Source organism: Mandrillus leucophaeus, unplaced genomic scaffold, assembly GCF_000951045.1.
Source record: "Mandrillus leucophaeus isolate KB7577 unplaced genomic scaffold, Mleu.le_1.0 Scaffold807, whole genome shotgun sequence".
Lineage (NCBI taxonomy): Eukaryota > Metazoa > Chordata > Mammalia > Primates > Cercopithecidae > Mandrillus > Mandrillus leucophaeus.
The window spans coordinates 560617-581836 of NW_012108775.1; positions in this window are offsets into that span (position 1 = coordinate 560617).

The following is a 21220-nucleotide window of genomic DNA, read 5'->3' on the forward strand; positions in this document are numbered from 1 at the left end:
GATTGCAATTCGATATGAAATTTGGGTAGGGACACAGAGCCAAACCATATCAGATATAAATAAATACATAAATAGCCTCAATTAATAAAGCACCACTAAGTCACAGGAGGTTAATGAGAGATATTTTAAATGCAGGGAGATTTTATTTCACTGAAATAATACTGGGTGCATGGTAGAAAATTACCTTCATTGGTATTAAATTTGTTGTTTTTTTTTTCTTTGTCTTTTTTCTAAGTAAGAGTAGTAACAGAAAAATTACCTTGGAATCACTTGAAAGAAGTTTTTCTTAGACTAGATCACCTATAAATTACTCAAAGGCAGTCTTTTTTGAGAAAGTGGATTTACCATCCAGGGAAATGGATGTGACCAGCCCTATTAATTTTTAGCTATGGAGAAAAAACATCTGCTTGACTTCTGGGTTTTTGTTGTTGCTGTTTGAGGTTTTTCTTGTTTGTTTGATTGTTTTTGAGACAGTGTCTTGCTCTGTCACCCAGGCTGGAATATAGCAGTGCAATCTCAGCTCACTGCAACATTCGTCTCCTGGGTTCAACCGATTCTCCTGCCTCAGTCTCCCAGGTAGCTGGGACTACAGGTGTGCACTACCACACCTGGCTAATTTTTGTGTTTTTAGTAGAGATGGGGTTTTATCATGTTGGTCAGGCTGATCTCGAGCTCCTGGCCTCAAGAGATCCACCCACCATGGCCTCCCAATGTGCTGAGATTACAGGCGTGAGCCACTGCACCAGGCCTGATTGACTTTTATAGCCAAATCTCTGCAGAGAGAAGAGTTAGGAATTCTAGGTCCATGAGGTGCAGAGCACAAACACTAGTTCTGTCCTTTTTGCTCCTGTGGTTTAAGGATGCAAATGTGAATTGGAAGGATGACATGACTTTGGATGAAACTCCAGGAACCCTACGGCAGGGTATTTAGGTTTGAGTTTGGCATTGAGGTGCAGAGATTGTCTCCGCTTGAAAAATCAAGGATTATCCATGTGGATTTCAGTTCTCTGAACTGTTATCTCAGTAGTATACCCACCTTCTCTTTGGGGCTGGATAGAGCCCACAGATGACACACAACCTGGGTAGCAACACAAAGGAAGACAATAGAGTACTGATGAAATATCAAGATGCCAATTTTTTTTTCCTGTGGCAGGAAAAAAAATTTTTTTCCAACTGGCCAGGCGCCGTGGCTCACGCCTTTAATCCCAATACTTTGGGAGGCTGAGGCGGGTGGATCACAAGGTTAGGAGGTCAAGACCAGCCTGGCCAAGATGGCGAAACCCCGTCTCTACTAAAAATACAAAAATTAGTCGGGTGTAGTGGTAGTTGCCTGTAATCCCAGCTACTTGGGAGGCTGAGGCAGGGAATTACTTGAACCCGGGAGGCAGAGGTTGCAGTGAGCCAAAATCGTGCCACTGCACTCCAGCCTGGGCAACAGAGCAGGACTCTCTCCCCTCCACAAAAAAAAAAAAAAAAAAAGAAGAAGAAGAAGAAGCCCAACTGCCCCCACCCCTAATACAAAGTATATTGGAGCTTATGTAATTTGAGAAGGTGGAACCCTTAGAGGGATATAATGAACTCCCTACTGATATGGAGACTTGTGATTCCTAAGATTAATAAAATAATGTTACTGGATTTTTGTTAAAGTAACTTATGCAATCGCCCAATCACATTAGACGGATTTGGAACCAAGTCTATAATTTGTATCTCCACATCAATTACACCCATCCTGGTAACCAATGACTGCTACCATGCAAGGCAATGACTAGCCTTGGGAGGATGTGGAGTAGGTGATAACATTTTCTAACTTGATATTTTATAAGGGACAAATTACACTTCTTTTTACACAAATTGGTCCTCTGAAAGCCTGGCATGTATCATATAGTTAAGGCTTGAAAAGGGCCTAAAGAGTTGAAAACACCTAATCAACCAATTATGTTCTATAGCAATTACTTTTAAATGTAAATTCCTATATAAGTGGCTGTGACTAGAGATATTCATCTCTGTCATTAGCCCTCATAATATGCAGTAATGAGAAGAAATATGCTGTGCATATTTTGTTTTCTGACGGGCATTATTTGATTGCCTCATTTCTCTCTTTCATCGATTTAGGGCATTCTTTTTTAAGATGGATGAAAATGTGCAGTGCCAAAGGGTTTAAAGTGAGGGTTGGACTTGTAATATGCAAGAAGGAATTTAGGGTGTCATCATTCATAATAAACACAAAATGCCCGCCATGGCTAAATTTGTTGGATTCACAGAGAGCAGATTTTATACAAAAACAAATACAAAACAGACCAAAAAAACTTCCTTACCCTCTTGTGACAAAATTAAATGTGGAATTAGTTATCCTCCAATCCAAGTGTGTCATAAGAATTTTCCTGATGCATTTAGTGTGTAGCACAGAACTGTTAAAACAGTAATCTATGAATGGGTTACCTGTCCGAGAGGCATCCTTAAATAGGTGGCTATGATCCACTTAAACCAGTTATGATTTTAAGAGGCATCACAACAATTACTTGCTATGGTTTGAGTGTATGTGTCCCCCCAGAATTTATGTATTGAAATTCTAATGCCCAAGTTGATGGTAGTAAGAAGTAGGGTCTTTTGGGAGGGCTCTTTTCTCATGAACGGGGTTGGTGCACTTGTAAAAGAGGCCAGGGAGCTTGTTTGCTCCTTCTGCCATGTAAAAACACTGCAAGAAGCTTACAGTCTGCAATTTGAAAGAGGACCCTTACAAGAACCCAACCCTGCTGGTATCTGATCTTGGACTACCAGACTTCAGAAGTGTGAGGAAAAGAAATGCTGTTGTTTATAAGCCACCCAGACTATGATATTTTATTATAGCAACTTGAACAGACTGATATGGTTAATGCACGGATTTTTGCCAATTTTTACCTTACCCTCCACCATTAAGGAGACTTGTTACTTTGCTATTTTATTTTCTTCCCCTCACCCATTCTTTAAAGATGGGTCTTTCTGGACAGATTCATTCTTTTGGGCTAATGAAAAATTGATGGTTATGGGTGGAGAACAGGACCAGATGGGTAACAGAGAAAGGGGGTGACTTAGCAAAATAATTTGCCAATCTGTTTATTAAGACTGGGGAGAAAGACATAGAAAGAGTTAAAACCATGAGAGCAGGAGATTAAAGAAGGAATTTTTCAAGAATTTAGAATTGGAGAAGTGAAAAAGCACCTACAATGTGCAAGAAAAATGTAAAGAAGAGAAATGGAGAATTTGCTGTAGTATATAAATGTTCTTTTGTAGTGTTATAAATTCAAGTGAAGCATTCATTCTTCATATTTATCTTCTGGCTGCTGAACTGTCTCTTTGAATGCAACATGACTAGAATTGGACCAGGTATATGATATTTTTTAAAGGTTACATATAATCATCTTTCTAGGAGTTGTTTAATTGAGGACCGTCATCTACAAACTATAGGCCGTGGAGCAAATCTTATTGCTACTTGTCTAGGTGAAAAATGTTTTATTGAAACACAGCATGTTTATCCACTTACTCTTATCAATCACTCCTTTCACACTGCACGAATAGAGATGAGTAGTTGCAACAGAAACTGTATGGCCTACGAAACTGAAAATACTTAAAGCCCTTTTTTTCTTTAAATTTTTAAAGTGGACATCATTTTAGATTCATACGTAATTGTAAGAAATGATACAAAGATATCTCATGTAGTCTATATCTAATTTTCCCTGGTAACATTTTTTAATACTGTAATATAGTAGCACAACCAGAATATTGACATTGATACAGTTAAGATAAAGAACAGTTCCATTACCCAGCTCCTATACCCTCCTTCATCCCTGGCAACCACTAATCTTATCCATTTCTGTAATTTTGTCATTTTCAGAATATTTTGCAAATGGAATCATACCGTATGTTACTGATATGGTTTGGCTGTATCCCACTCAAATCTTATTTCGAAATTTAGCTCCCATAATTCCCACATGTCATGGGAGGGACCCAGTGGGAGGTAATTGAGTCACGGGAATGGGTTTTCACATGCTGTTCTCATGATAGTGAATAAGTCTCACAAGATTGGATGGTTTTATAAAGGGGAATTTCCCTCTACATGCTCCTTTGTCTGCCTCCATGTAAGACATGCCTTTCTCTTCCTTTGCCTTTTGCCATGATTGTGAGGCCTCCCCAGCCATGTGAAACTGTGAGTCCATCAAACCTCTTTTTTAATATAAATTACACAGTCTTGATTATGTCTTTATTAACGTGAGAATGAACTAATAGAGTCACCTTTTAGAACTGGCTTTCTTCTCTTAGCATAATTCTCTAGAGATTCATCCAATTTGTTGTGTGTGTCAAAATTTCATTCTGTTTTTCCTGGAAATATACTATTCCATTATATGTAAATATCACAGTTTGTTTAACTCTGTACCCACTGAAGTAAATTGGGTTGTTTCCAATATTTTGCTATTATAAATAAAGCCTCTTTGAAAACTTGTGTGTAAGTTTTCGTGTAAACATAAGGTTTCATTTATCTGGTATAAAAGCCTAGGAATACAATTCCTGGGTAATGTGGTAGTGATATGTTTAGTTTTTAAACAAACTGCCAAATCATTTTTCAGAGTTGAGTTGCATTTGCAGGAACATATGAGTGATCCAGTTTCTCTGTATCCTTGACAGGCTTTGGTGTTGTCACTATTTTTTATTTTAGCCCTTCTGACACATGCACTATCTGTCATTGTTATCTCATTGTGGTTTTAGTTTGCATTTCTATAATGGTTAAATAGGTTTAATTTATTTTAATGTACTCATTTCAAATCAGTGTATTTGCTTTGAGGAAATGGCTGGTCATGTCTTATGCATATTTTTATTTCAATAATTTTACCATCTTCACTTTTTTGGCATCTTGTTGCTGTCTTTTTCTGGCACTCCAATATGTTGCTTCTATCTTATTGTAGCGACGGTAGAAAAAACCTTGAAATAATTACAACTGGATAAAATATAATTTGTCCATTAAAGTCTCCCTATGAATAAAGTTGATGAGATTAGAAGAGTTTAATGTCATTGCTGTGGTTTGAATGTGTCCTCTAAGATTGTGTGTTGGAAACTTAATTTCCAATGCAATAATACTGCGAGGTGGGACCTTTAGGAGGTTATTAGGTCATGAGGTTTCTTCCCTCATGAATGTATTAATGTTGTTATTGTGGGAGTGGTTTGTTATAAAAGTGAGTTTAACACTCTCTTCCTCTCTTGCTCTCATCCTCTCTTACCCTTCTCCCTTTCATCATGAGACACTATAGCACAAAGGCCTTCTCCAGAGTCTGGTGCAATGCTCTTGGACTTCCCAGCCTCCGGAACTATAAGCCAAATAAATTCTTGTACTTTATGAATTACTCAGTCTTTGGTCTTCTTTCATAGTATCATAAAACAGACTAAGAAAGAAAACTAGTAATAAGAAACAGGACTATTACTATAACAAATACTTTAAAGTGTGAATGTGGCTTTGGATTGGGTAATGGTTGGAGGCTGAATTAGTTTGGAGGGGCAGACTAAGAAAAGCCTAGATTGCTGTGAATGGAGTATTAAGTGAAATTGTAGTGAAGGCTCAGAAGAACACAAGAGCTGCAGAAAGCCTAAATCTTTGTAGTGATTACTTCAGTGGTTGTGACCTGCATATTGTTAGAAATATGCACAGTAAAGGCCATTATGGTGAGGTCTCGGATAGAAGTGAGGAATATCTTATTAATAACTGGAGTAAAGGCCTTCCTTGTTATAAATTGCCAAAGAAGTTGGCTGAGTCATGTTCATGCCCTAGCACTTTATGGAAGGTGGACTTTAATTGCAATAAATGAGTATATCTGGTGAAATAAATTTCTAAACAAAATATTGAAGGAGCTGCATGGCTACTTTTAACTACATATAGTAAGATACCATAGGAAATGAATAATTTAAAACAAAATGTGTAATTAAATAAGAAGCAGAGTGAAAAGATTTGGAAAATTTGCAGCCTGGTCATGTAAATAATGAAAAGGAGTCTTTAGGAGAGCAAACCAAAGGTGTGAACAAGTGACCATTTGCTAAAGAGATTAATATAGGTAAAAGGAAGCCAAGTTCTGTTCATCAAGACAGTAGAAGAATAACCATGAAAACATTTCAATGATCTTCAAGGCAAACTAGGACCTTCAGGGCAAGGTTTCCAGAGAAGTGCCTGTGGGATCTTAGCATCTGCTGCCCTGTGCTGTTGCAGGACAATGCTTTTCACAATCCAGTACAGCCTCCTTGGCCGCACCAGCCATGGCTCAAGTAAATCCAGGTGCAGCTCAACCCAACACTCCAGACAGCACAAACTGTAAACCTTGGCAACATCCAAGTGGTTCTAATTATGCAGGTATGTGGGATGCAAGAACTGTGGGTTCATTGTGGCCTCCACCTAGATTTCAAAGGATGCTGCAAACAGCTGTTGCATGACAAAGCCACTGCCAAAAGCCCCCACTAGAGCAATGTCCAGCACAGCTGTGGGAATGGGACCTCTGCAGAGAGTCTCCACTAGGATAATGCCCTAGTGAGAGTGGACACTGTGGCCACTCAATGAAAGAGAGGTCACCCCTGAGACCCCAAAACTGCAGCACTGCCAGCTTGCAATGCCAACAAATGAGAGCAGCTGGGTGGGCTGAGCCCAGCAAAGCTATAGGAGTGGGACTGCCTGAGGCCTGAGGGGCCCAACTCCTACCATAGTATGCCCAGAAGGCAGGACACGGAGTCAAAAAAGTGTATACTGAAGTCTTAAAATATAATTTTGCAAACTTTGTTGAATTTTAGACGTATTTGTAATCAGTACCCCATTTTCCTGCCTATTTATCTGTTTCCTATGCCTGTCCCATCATTGCATAGCTAGAGATAATTTGTTTCAGGATAAATTGTGCCCTTTCACCCATATCTGATTTAAATGAAACTTTGAGCTGTGTATTTTTAAATTGATGTTGGGAAGAGTTAAGACTTTGGGGACTATTGGGATGGTATGGATGTATTCTGCATTGTGGGAAGGACATGGATTTTGCTGGTCAGGAGCATAATGCTATGGTTTGAATGCATCCCCCAAAGTTCATGTGTTGAACACTTAATCTCCATTGCAACAATTTTGATAAGTGAGGCTTTTAAGAAGTGATTAGGTCATGAGGGCTCTGCCTTTATGAGTACATTAATGTCATTATCCCAGAAGTAGGTGTGTTATCACCAGATTGGGTTTGTTATGAAAGTGAGTTTAGCCTCCTCTTTCTCTCTTGCTCTTATGCTTTCTGCCATGGGATGATGCATCATGAAGCCAGTGCCATGCTTTTGGACTTTCCAGCCTTCAGAATCATGAACCAAACAAATTCATGTTCATTATGAATTACCCAGTGTGTGGCATTCTCATACCATGTAAAATGGACTAAGACAGTCATCCTTCAGAACCCACCAAGTAGAAAAAAAATAAAAACTTACATTCTGTAAAACATGATGGCTGTATAAAAAATAGATAGAATGCCTACTCTCAAGGAAATTCTAATTTAGTAAGAAAGATAACTATGACATGCCACTAATTTTCCTTCTTTATTCCTATCATTGTGTTTCACTCTCCTCTTGAGGCTTGCCCCTTGTATTATGAGTTAGTGCATATAGAACTCAAGGATAGATGCACAAGTTTCTTCACAAGCCAAAAGAAGCTCATGCCGCTTGCTTTTACTGAGATAGATAAGAATCTAAAAAAAAAAAAAAATGCCAAAATAGGGTTACCAGAGCTGATATAATTTAAAAGTTTTCTTTAAAAATAATTTTAACACAAAGTATAATGCAGTTTGACTATACAATTTACATAATGGTTATATAATTCTTAAAAATAGTTGTTAATACATTACAGTGGCATGGTCAGGTAATGGAATGCATGTTTAAAGATGTATGATAAGTATATTACGCTCCAGTCCTGCAAATGTATCAGTCCTGCAAGTGTGTCTCCACTCTTTGCAGATAATGTCAGAATTATACATTTGAAATCTTCTGTGAATATGAAATTCAAATGAAACGGCTCTCCCTTGACCTGTTGAATAAGATTACCTGGGCTCAGTTAAGCCTCTATAGAGCTGAAGGTTCAAGATGCAGTATCAAGTCCACAAGCAATGAAACCCACCAGGATCCCAGGAGCTCAGGAATAATCCAGCCCAGTTATAGGCAGAATACAAACACAGTTATAACATACTTAGGATAATAGCCTTGAACCTTTTGGATATACAAGTTAAGCAAAACAGCAAGATGACACCCAAGCAGTTGGGGAGATTGGATGCCTCAGATACAATCCTCCCTGATGCTGTGTATGGCTATGGGGGCATGTAGACACTCCCTCCAGGCTGAGTTAGGCTTTCTAGGATTTTAACTCAAATAAGTGACTCCTGAGGGATAATTCCTAACAGGTACCTCCATACCAGTTTACTCAGTAAGTACAAATTCAAATTGAGATAGTATGACTGATACATGCAGACTACAACATAGTCGTTTGGAGGATAAGTTTTAGATTCAGATAGACATAGGTTCATATCTAGTTGTGAACCAACTCAATGTACTTGACATTTGTGAACAAATCAGTGTTATCTTGTCTATAAAAGGGGAACATTAATTTTGCATCCTACATCATAGGAGTTTTGTGCAAATTAAATGTGATTTGTCCCACAAAGCACTTAACACTGTGCCTGGCACAAAATAAACTTTTAACATGTAAATTATTTATGACTATTACTAACATTTCGTTTTAGGTCTTGACCTTTTAATAAGATGGATCTTCACTAAACCATGGATAGGTGTCACAGTGACTAGTTATAATTTGACAGAAATTTAAAAATCATTGATTAATAGTTAGATTTATTGACAGATACACATTTAACATATGTTATAGTCAAAAACTTTACTCAGGAGTGTTTATTAAGGGCAACTTGAATCTTCTACCAGGTGACCATCCTCAGGCATTGGGCTCATATAAACTCATACTTAGTCATTTAAAAAAGAAACTTTTCTCATGTAAAATACTAAGTTAAAGTCTTTAAAAGTATTTCTCAGTTTTAAACTTTCTGTGATTTTTTTCTATGATTTTTATTTTTATATAAATCTTCACCTTTGCATTTGTATTGGTTTACAAAAAGTTCAAGAATTTAAAATAGTTTAATTTTCCTCAAAGATAAAGAAGATCTTATAAAGATTATTTTTTCTAGTGTTCTATAGATGAATCTATTGAAGGTAGTAAGCCACTTTTCCATATTGTAAATGCTTCAGTTATGATAATAGAATCATGACACAGGTGCTAAAATCAGTTTGTGCCTACCCACATCTTAGGCATACAGCCAAGCCATAGCTTTGTGTCAAAGGCAGGTTTCTGCCTGTCAGGGAAGCCTTGTTGATGCCTTCAAATCTCTCTCATTTTCCTCTGCCAGCCACATGCAGCTTGGAGCTGGAGTCTCAGCGGAGGATGTGGAAATTCAAGGGGAAATGTCTTTCCCTAATGAAGCCTATGGGGCCCTTTCATGGAAAATACAGGGCTGCCTTCTGCTCCTGCTTCTAAAATAGCAGAACCACAATGGTGGGCAATTTCCAAGATGCGATGCAGCAGGAAAAAAACAGAATGCCTGGAGTTTCCAGTGACTTGTAACATGCATTTACATGGGGAATTACTTTTCTCAGAACAATGGTGCAAATAGAGCAAGCAATCCCTAAAAGGAACTGAAGTCCAGGTTTATCTACTGAGTAGAAAATACCAAGACATTTGAGAAACTGAATGAGACAATATATTACATGGAAAGCATTCCATATAGCCTGATACACAAATTTCTCTCTTTTTCTCTGTTCATGTGTGTGTGTGTGTGTGTGTGTGTGTGTGTGTGTGTGTGTGTGTGTATTTGTATGAGTATATAGGTATACTCCCTTGTGTTTCAGTCCATTTCTCTGTATTGGAATTCTAGTATTTAAGAAAGCCATTTGTTTGATTCAAAATCTGCCACCCTTTAAGTTCACCCACTGATTCATGTTTTGACTTTTTAAGCAGCCTAGAGTGTCTATTCACCCTTAACTATGATAGTTTGTAAAATTCCAGAAGATAATTCTTATATGATTGCTGAATTTGCTTTTATTGCAAGTTTCTCAATACTTTCAACTGCTAAAAATTTATATCTTATATAAATTTGAGTAAATGCAGTTACATTATTCTTTTTTCTGAGTATGACCCATATTCTCCTGAGGGATGGCTACAAACATGGCTCCTAATACAGTAATGATACTAGTAGTAGTAGTAGTAGTAGAAATAGTAATGACTGACCCTTTCAGTCACTGAGAAGAGCACTTTTGTATATTAGCTGCTGCTTTCTTCACAGTGACCTTCTGAGAGAGGTGTACATTATCCTGATTTTTCTATTTATGTGTTAGGAAACTGAAGCTCAGGATGGTTATAAAATTCTTCCAAAAATTACCTAAAGTAGCCTAGGCAAGTTATGAAACTAGTTTGATCGGGCGCCAAAGCTTAGACTTTCAAGCATTCTGTTATCTTTTCCTGTCTGGTAATCCTCCCTGAAGAAGAGGGTGCTAGCAATGCCAGAAACTGAAGATCTGAAGAAAGTGCTTTCTTGGTGAAAGTCACAGGAACAGGACGTAGTGTGAAAGAAAAAAAAAAAATCGCATAACTGGACAACACTAGCTTTCCAAACAGGCTGGATTTTAGTCTCCTAAGCAGGTATAGGTGGCTCTGCATTTTTGTTGTTTTGAGGATGGTTCGGTTCTCTCTTAATCCTCAGCAAAGGTGGTTTGTAAATTAAATGTAAAGGTCCTTTCTCTTGAGGAATGGATTAATGGTATTTTAGTTCATTTGGTTGCTTAGGTTTTCCATGACTAACTTAGATCTAAGAATGAATAAAAGTACTCCAGGGAGCACTGAGAAACAACAGCCCCTCCTTAAAGTCAAATTTACATGTGTGTGAGTGCACACACACACACACACACACAGACATCCCCTAAGGGAACAATTCTTTCTGTTTTTCTGATTTTTAGAGTAGTGCTTATCAATCTGTTCAAAAACCCTTCATTATTATTATTAATTTTCAACCTGTTGCAGACAGATGCCTCTGTAAAATATAATAAACATAACAGAACAATGAAATTAAAAGATGATATGTAAAACACAAGCCTACACTTTGTATTGTTATGACAAGGGACATAAAATTACTCTGTCAAATTGCTGTGGAAGTTTCTAAACATGCCCAGTTTCTGTCCTTTACTGGCCACGAAGCAACACTGCTTCACGGCACACACTTGCTGTGGGGCTTCCTCAGAGGATTTTGTTTCAGACAATAACATGTGAACACATGTGTGTATACGATAAGGTTGTAAAAATTGCTTGGTTTTAAGTATGTTGCATATTTTTAAGTCCTATGAAAAAGGACCTGGGGAAAATGGAAAAAGGATGCAAGAAAGGGGAGAAATTGAGATCCAACCAAGAGATAGTGCTTGAGACTTCCTGCTACAGTATCTTTTTGTTCTCCTTCTCTTCTATTTCTTTTTCTTTCCAACCCTTCCCACCCCCACACCCCGGCCCTTTTGTTATTGTTGTTGAGACAGGGTCTCACTCTGTCACTCAAGCTGGAGTGCAGTGGCAGTCTCAGCTCACTGCAACCTTGGCTTCCTGGGCTCAAGGGATCCTCCCACCTCAGCCTCCCAAGTAGCTGGGACTACAAACTTGCACCACCACACCTGGCTAATTTTTGCATTTTTGTAGAGATGGGGTCTCACTGTGTTGCCCAGTTTGGTCTCAAACTCCTGAGCTCAAAGGACCCGCCCACCTCAGCCTACCAAAGTACTAGAATTGCAGATATGAGCCGCCGTGCCCTGCCTTTCTTGTTTGTTTGTTGTTGTTGTTTTAATCTCTATTCCTTCTGTCCTAGTCATAATCTTTCTTTTGACTATTTACTTTGTCTCACACTATAACCCTCTTTTATTTTCTTTCATTTTTCTTTCCTCTTCCCTTCTAATTATGAATAATTTCAAATACTTCATTTGGAAAATATCAGGATAAATACAAGGAAACACTTACAAACCTATCTTGGTTTTTGAAATAATGGTTTGGTATGAACTTTTCATATTTTTGGAGGAAATAAAATATTTTGAATACAGGGAAAAATAGTTATGTCCTATTCATACTCCTCCTGGCAATTACTATGCTGAAGTTGCATTGCTTCCTTCTTGCCTAGGTTTTTGGCTTTATTCCACAAGAGCCTCTCAAAGACCAATATGTACTACTGTTTTACTATGTTTGAAAATTGTTCAAAATAGTGCATGGTTTATATATCATCATTAGGTTTTTTAAGTTTAATAATGTGTTTGTGAATCATCCCAGTTAATGCAGGTAGCCTGAGTTCTTTACGGTAGCCGCTATATCGTCTTCTATTGGGTGATATGCCACAATTTGGTTATTTGGATAGTCTTTCTTCTTTTCAAATGTTTACTGCCATAAATATTGTTTCAACAATAAATTTGTATATATCTTTATATGTACTTTTAGAAGAGTGCTTCTGACATAGCAAAGAATGAAAGTGAATTTTGCCAAGATAGTCTCTAAAGTATTTGTTTTTTATACAAACTGCCGGCTAGCGATTCCCTCATCTTATGCAACACTTAATGTCAGTTTCCTTAAAATTTCTCTAATCTAGTGGGAGATAAATATTACCTTTTTAAAATTTGTGTGTCCCAAATAACTACTGGTATTAATGTTCTGCATGTATTTATTGTCTAAACAGGATTCTTCCTCTGGGAATTGTTCATTCATTGTTTGCTCACGTCTCTATCGGATTACTAGCCTTTTAAAATTAATTTGGAGGAGTTCTCTAACCATAACAGACATTAATCAGTTTCCTTTGATATGGGTTGCAAATCCACTCTCTAAGGCATTTGCTTTTTTGAGGACTCGGTAAGGGTTGTCCTTTGTTCCACAGAGAAATATTTAATTTCTGTAGTTAAATTTACTTATCTTTTCCTTTATAGTCATGCTTTCTATGGCTGCTTTAGAGAACTTTTCCCTGTGGTAATATGATAAGCATATTTTTCAATATTTTGTCTTAAAGGGTGTAGAAAATTTTAAAAACATTTCAATGTCTCATCCACTTGGAATTACTTTTTGCTATCTTCCCTTCTCCATCTTTTGTCTTGTCATCTGCTACTGTTCTGCAACACTCCATTCTATTTCTTCTCTCTGTATTTGTTAGTGAATATCCTTCAAAACCTTCTATGAACATATTAAGACATTTGTTAAAGAATCAGGTTGTGACATGTTTGCATACATTTTTAAAAACTTCCTAAAATGATGGGTTTTTTTTTTGTTTCTGCTTCAAATATGTTAGTGTTTATTCTTATATTTATAGTGCTGGCTTCTTGGCATTGCCAGGCCTGGCCTTCCCTGCACAGAGTAGAAATATGAAATATGATAAATTTAATGCAAAGTTCTTATTGAAGCAATTTCTCCTTGCTTTTCTGATATAAGAATACATAGATGATATTTCTCTATGGGCAGATGAAGAAATGAATGCCTAATTGTATATTTATTGTTCTCTAATTACTATGAACTTTAAGATAACTTGCCTGGCTTGATTCTCCAACAATTCCTTAAAATAATTATGGCTATTCTTATTGTATCACACAAATACCTCAAGTCTCAATTCCCATGCATTAGTTGTTAACTCTTCCTTTTTCTCCCACTCAAGAAAGCAAAATTATTAAACGAGAAAAGTAAAAAACACAGTCGATTTAATTGAAAATGAATTAGAAAAGAGATACCTGCCCTACTTACCATTGATAAAATCTTTGACACATGGAACAATGCACAGCACTTAAAATCTAAATTCAAAAGAAGCTCATTCCCCTCAAATTGTACAAAGAATATTCCAAAGACTGATTTTAGAACATATTAGCAACACAAATTGCTCTACTCCTTAGAAGTTAGTGAATAGAAACAAATTTCTGTTGAACCAGTAATCTGGTAAATGATTACTGAGTACATTTATTATGTGAGATAATCTTTGGAGAAGTGGTCATTTCTGTTCATTGATATTTTCACAAACTGACCTTGGCTAATTACTTCCAATACATTGATTATCTGATGTATTGGTCAGGTTTCCTCTCCATGAGAACAGTATACCCCAGTTTATCCCAATCTCTACAAAGTCGATTGTACTCAATTATCTTACCTGCCTCTTCCCCACCAGCCCTTGAGCTTGCAATCCTTGATTCACACTATTTTAGATATAATTGACCAATTTTGATTTTTTAAATGTACTTTGTTATTGTTCAAGAACGTAATACATCATTATAATTTCAAAGAGTCTTACAGGTGAAAAACAGAGATCCTACTCTGTTAAACCCATTTTACAGTATAACTAGTTCAGAACTTAGCAACACTGTTTTTCTCTATATGGAAGTTACTCTACTCTTTCATTAAATGATCCTTAAGTACTCTTGGCTTGTATTGTTCAATAATATTGACTTTGTGGTCAAATAAACCTGGGATTTTTATTTACCTGTTTTCTCAACATAAATTGTTCCCAAACTATGATGTCTCCTTTATCTTGCACTTATTAGTGATTTTGATGTTCTAGGATAAACTTTGTTTTGTTCTACTTCCTTCTAACTTAAATCACTTATTAAGTTTTTGTCAGTTTACTTAAGCTTATGTGTGATTCAGTGGAACATGGTGTTTACAATCCATAATGAATAAAATATTTTATTCATGTGTTGATAAAATATTAGAACATTAGAATTATAAAGAATCTTTTGAGATCATTTTGCTCAAATGTCTCCTATATAAATATTGCCTGTAAATCTCTGACCAGTGGTTAATATCATCTCATCTCACTTAATTCTCGTATCCAGAAGGCCTAGGTACCTGTAGAGGAATTTGTGGGTTTGAAAGTGAGGTATCTAGGCCTGAATTGACTTTCCCATTCTTTCCATTACTAGTTCCATTACTGGTTCCATTAAGCTTGCTGGCTTTCTTTATATTTGAAAATGGAAGTAGCTAAACATACCTAGAGTATTACTATGAAGGTTACATCAGGTAAAGATGTAGGTGTTGTTTACCTAATTAGAAATTGATCAATATTAGTTCCTACCTTTATTTTTGGCAACTTCGGTCAGCACTATGCAAAAAATCAACACATGTAGGAGTTGGTGAGCACGTTCAGATGAAATGATTTTCCTTAAAAATAATGCAAGCATGGAAGCCAGCATCTCAAATGTTAAAATGCCACAGCAAAAAAGCAGCATATGAGTTAGCTCAAGGATAAATGTGGGCCAGGTGTGGTGGCTCACACCTGTAATCCAACACTTTGGGAGGCTGAGGCAGGCAGATCACTTGAGGTAAGGAGTTGGAGACCTGCCCTGCCAACATGGTGAAACCCTGTTTCCACTAAAAATACAAAAATCAGCCAGGTGTGGTGGCGGGCGCCTGTAGTCCCAACTACTTGGGAGGCTGAGGCAGGACGATCACTTGAACCTGGGAGGCGGAGGTTGCAATAAGCCCTTGTAGGTGGAGGTTGCAGTAAGCCAAGATCACGCTACTGCACTCCAGCCCGGGGGACAGAGCCAGACTCCATCTGGGGAAAAAAAAAAAAAAAGGAATAAATGCTGATATTGCAGGTACCTCTTGCCCTCCCCAGCCATGTTAACATAAAAGGCTGTTTTAAGACTGAATTTACCTTGCTAAGGGGCAATCAGTGATACAAAGCTGAGAATCAGTGTTGAGAAGCTCAATTTTCCTTCATCAAAGACTAGAAAGGCTGACTGACAGCTTGTTCCACTTTGCGGTGATAGCAACAAAGGTGATACAGACAATGCTGGATGACAATTGCTCAGGAAATAAATTGGACAGGTGGATGAAACCTCGCTGAACCTTTCTATGCTTGATGTGTTAAGAAGGTAAATTGCATAGGCATTTTCAAATTGTAAAAATGATCATATTGTTTTTTGAACCATTTCTAATGAGCCGTATTATCTGAAGCATTCTCCAGTATGTATTGCTTCTCAGGCCTTCAGCAGTGAGTCAGTCACCTTTGAAATGAAGCTGGCAAGAGGAATCTGCTAATGACAGGACACCAGTATTAGACTACACATTAGTGCCCAAACTTGAGTGCCTTATTCCTTAGAGTGTGGTCCACGGACCACCAGCATGTCATCACGTGGGAGCTTTGAGAAAGGCATCATCTCCCGCCCCATCCCAGGCCTCCTGGGTCCGAATCTGTGTTTCTAACAAGATCCCCAGATGAGTCACGTACACATACAACATTGAGAAACTTTGTACCTTGTCCCTGCCTCCTGAGATTCTGCATCAGCCATTCTGTCATAGGGCTCAGGAATCAACAGTTTTAATAAAGCACATTGTCTTCAGATCACACGTTGAAGGGATCTGTTCTTAATTCACTCTTTCTACTTTTGCCTTGGGGGCATTTCCTCTGGGAAAGCTAGAAGACTGGAAACTTGAAGTGTTTATGTTTTCTGGTCAGCTCCTCTCTGAGCCTGGGCTACTTCCATAGCACCAATATGTGCTTTATCAATGCACTTAATATCTAGCCTCGAAAGCAACAATGGCATAAACTTGCTTATATGTGTGTGTGTACACATACATTCACTTTGGTTTTAGTTTGTACATTTTCTACGTACCTAGAAAGAATACACTAGAGTAATTGAAGCAGGATTTTTTTGGAGAAAATAAAACTCCGTTAAATAAATAGACACATTTCTTTAAATGTTGAAAACTCCCCCCAGAGTCTGTGAGTGCCAGTAGAAGCAGAGTCTGTCTTTGCAAGGTAAATTGAATGTGTTTAATCAAATTACTCCAGGGAGATTCACCAGCAGTGGAATGCAGTGGGAGGTGACCTTATGTCAGGGTTCCAGTTTGCTTGCTAGTGTTTTCTTTCTGTGTTATTTTTTTAAGGTGGGTGGTAAAAGCCAATTGATTTTGGACTATCTATGCCAATCTTCATTCCCAGAAAGGCTAAAAGGAGTAGATTCAGAATTAAAGGGGAATAAAAAGAAATGCATTACAACAGAGAGAAACCTGGAGGAATTACACTGAGAAAATGTGCAGAAGGATAAGTTTACTTGTTGAGATAAATGTTTTATTTACTCCTTTAAAGGGACTGATGTGCATGAAGGAACAGGCCCCAATATGCATATGAACCAAGTACTTAGAGAAATGCAATTATAATAGTAAAATGCCAAAGGTGGTAGGATGCTTGGATATCATATGGTTCATCTTCTGTTCATAGATGTGATAACTGAGTCCCAAAGGAAAGTGATCTCACTAAAAATATCTAAGAATTAAGAAAGAGAGCTAGAAATTGAATCCTTATCTCTTGAGTTTATTCTAAAAACTCGGGAGTCATCCTGTCTCCTTTCTTTCCCTTATGACTTTTTAAATCTATCAATAAGTTCTGCCATTTGTATTTCCAAATCTCCTCATGGCACCCACTGTCCACCTTGAGATCACCTAAGTTCAAGCCACCATCCTCGACTCCCTTCCCTCCACATCCAGTCATGCTGGCTGCTTTTCAGTTCCTCTAACCTGCCAGACTGTTTCTCACCACAGGGCTTTTGCACAGGCAATTTTCTCTGTTTCCTTTTCCATTGACAACAACTTTTTTGCCCGTTCCCTCTTACGGTTCAGTTTAAATGTCTTCTCCATGGAGCTAGTGCTGAAATGTTTTACATGTGTCTTTCTTGTTAGTCCTATCAACACATGCTTAATATTATCACTGTATTTATCACAACCTATTATCCAGAATTTTCAGTCTTCCTTGCTACAATAGATTGTTAAATATCAAAATAATTAGTATGACCATTTAATTTGTTGTGCAAAGTCAGATACTTTTGAGAATGAAAGGGGTGCTATTAATAACCATGCCAGCACCATGGACTTGAGGCAAAACAAAGTAGACATATGGACAGGGGAGTTCTACTGATATTCCGGTAGGGAAGGAGTATTTGTTTATTTGTGATTTTTTTTTTCTAGACAAGGAAAGACACAATAACTACAGCAGAGTTTAAAACTTTACCAAGCAGGAAAAAATGCTCCAAGCTTGAGTGCTGCATAGAAATGCTTTAGTTCTATTTTAGGGCTGAAGAGCTTTAGGGAAGAAAGGCACATTTAAAAATAATATTGTGGTTTATATTTTCAAAATAGATAGTGGAAAGATTTTAAATGTCCACAAAACAAAGAAATGATAAATGATGGATATGCTAATTACCCAGATTTGATCACTACATATTGTATACATACATTGGAATATCACTGTATATCATGTAAATATGGACAATTATTATGTGTCAACTACAAATAAAAGGCATTTATTTATAAAATAATAAATATAAAATAAAAATAAATGTGTGTGCTCAGTCTCCTTCCCCACAGAGGTATGAACCCTAGCCTGTGTGACTCTCTGCTAAAGACAGGTTTCACTTCCTCCTCTGTTCACCTTAACAGCAACCCTGCTGATTCAGAGCTCCATTTGTATCTGCTTTTATTCAGTACCTGCAAGCCAGCACTCCAAGGCTATTATTTTATGTGAACTTCTATAATTTGCAGAAGTAGCTTGCCTAGGATATCCAAGTTATCAGGTGGCATATAAATTGTTTTTCTTATTGCTTTGATTAAAATATTGTATTGATTTTGAGTGATCTACTCTGATCTGTATTAGTCATATAAGCCCTGCTATTTTCATGCTCAATTTTGTACAACAGAAGATTTTTCAGAAAGACATATATTAGGCCACAGCAGAAACATCTATATCATGTATAAACATACAATACCTGTCAAGTTATTTTGGCCGTGTTTGCTTGTCTCCTGTTTCTTTTCCTGATGAGAAGGCACCTGGGAAAAGGTGCCTTCTCAACGGCCCAACCCTGGGAAAAGGTGCCTTCTCATCAGGAAAAACACAGTAAACAAGCACATCACCAGTGATCCCAGCACTTAGCACAGCAGAATACATAGTAGAACAGCTATCAATTTTGCTATAATAATTGAATTCTTGTGAGTTTAAGGTATATTAACATATCATGTTTTTAAGTTCTTAGAATTTGGAGCTCATATACTCCTTTGGCTTTCAAATATTTTTGGCCACAGCTCATAGTAGAAAATATATTTTGTTCATCCATCATATACGAGTGCACACACACACATATACATATATACACACATATGTTTATATACGAGCGCACACAAACTGAAATTCTTTATGTGAAATTCTTTAAGCCAGAAATTTACCTCCACTATTTATGAGTAGTCTCAAGGGGAGAGGAGATGAGCTTTCATTAGATATGTTGAGTCCAAAGTTACAGGTGGGTGTCCTAATTGACATTTCCAGCAGACAATTGATGAAGCATTTGAATTGGGACAATATGCATTACAGTCTAATCTGTAAGAATTGATGAGATCTCAGTGTGTGAGAGCAGAGAAAGGAAAGAGCAGAGGCATGACAAGTGAAACTTGAGAAATATTTATGTCTAGGAATGGAAGTAGAAAGAGGAGCCACCAAGGATCCCCAGAGAAACCATCAAGAGGTAGAAGAAGGCAAGGCAATGTGGCTTGTAGGGAAATATTTTAGAGAAAAGGAGAAATTGGCAGTATCAGGTATTTATTAATTCAACACTTATTGAGCGTATAAACTCCATCAAAGCAGGGCATTTGCTTTGTTCACTGTTCAATCACCGAAAGAAAATGTCCAGCACATAGTACATACTCCCTCTTGTCTCTGCCAGCCTGTCTCTGTCTCTTTCTCATATATACAGTTTAATATTTCTTTATTTTAAATGAAAGAAAAAATTGAATGCTCCTTTCAATTTGACACCAGGCTAGATACATAGGAAGTAGAAGTGAATAAGAAATGTTGCTGCCTTTAAGGTCTTCTCAATCAAGTGGAAAATGGAAATGTCAAGGAGGATGTGCACGTATTAAGCTATGATCTCTCAGCTCCAAATTCATGCTTCTATCCTCTACTTGATGATGCCTGGGCTTGAAGTCTGAAAACCACTTTTCTGCCTTTCCATCTGGCTCCCTATTAGACCATGACTATTGGGGATTCTAGAGGAAGACTCAAGGCTGGAAGAGAGAAAAGGACATCCTCCTTCTTTTCTACTTCTTATTGCCTTCCACCAGGATTCATATCTGATCCCTGCTCCTAACATGCTCTTATCAGCATCGCCCCAGCCTTGCTTCTCCACCCAGCAGTGGTAAGTAAGTTCATTATGGCAGCTCAGGAATCAAGCTCACACTGTTTTTAATACTTGCAGACTCAGCCTTATTGTGGGTCTCTCAGAGATATCAGCATTAGTCAGTGTTCCATCCTCAGGGATCTGGGTCACAATCCCATGGGCTCATTTTCTGAGCTCAGAAAACCAGCACAAGCTGAACGATGTTGTCCCTTGAGAAGTCTAAGTTGCAGCTCCAGTTTCAGACCTCTGCTGCAAGCTACTAATTTTTAAAATTTCCAACCTCTTTTTTTGTTGTTTCCTCAGCTCTACAGGTCATAGCCATTTCCTATGGTTGCAGCCTTCACAATATTTTAATGCTCTCTTTTTGCCTTTCTAGTTACCTAGCAAACAAATGCATCCTTAAGTTATTTCCGTTAAAATAACTGCAGTGCTTTCTGTGTCTTGATTGGGCCCTGACTAATAAAAAATTGGTAACACGAACAATCCTGCAAAATAGATACTCACAGATGAGTCAAAAGATAGGTTCCTGGAAAGACAGGAAGTAAGATGTTTCCAAAGTCAAATGTCAAATTTATACCAAAAAAAAAAAGTGCAGTGAGTTTTGAATTTCTTGATGTGTCTCTTTAAATTATGTGTCTACAAGTAAACAGACAACCCACAGAGTGGGAGAAAGTCTTTGCCATCTATAAATCTGATAAAAGACTAATATCCAGAATCTACAAGGACTCAAACAAATTGCAAGAAAAAAGCAAAAGATCCCATCAAAAAGTAGGCTAAGGACATGAATAAACAATTCTCAAAAGGTATTGTCATACATTTTGATATGCAAATGAGAATCAAATAAAAAAATGCTCACTATCACTGATGATCAGAGAAATGCAAATCAAAACCACAATGCGATACCACCTTACTCCTGCAAGAATGGCCATAATCAAAAAATCAAAAAAGTAATAGATGTTGGTGGGGATGCAGTGAACAGGGA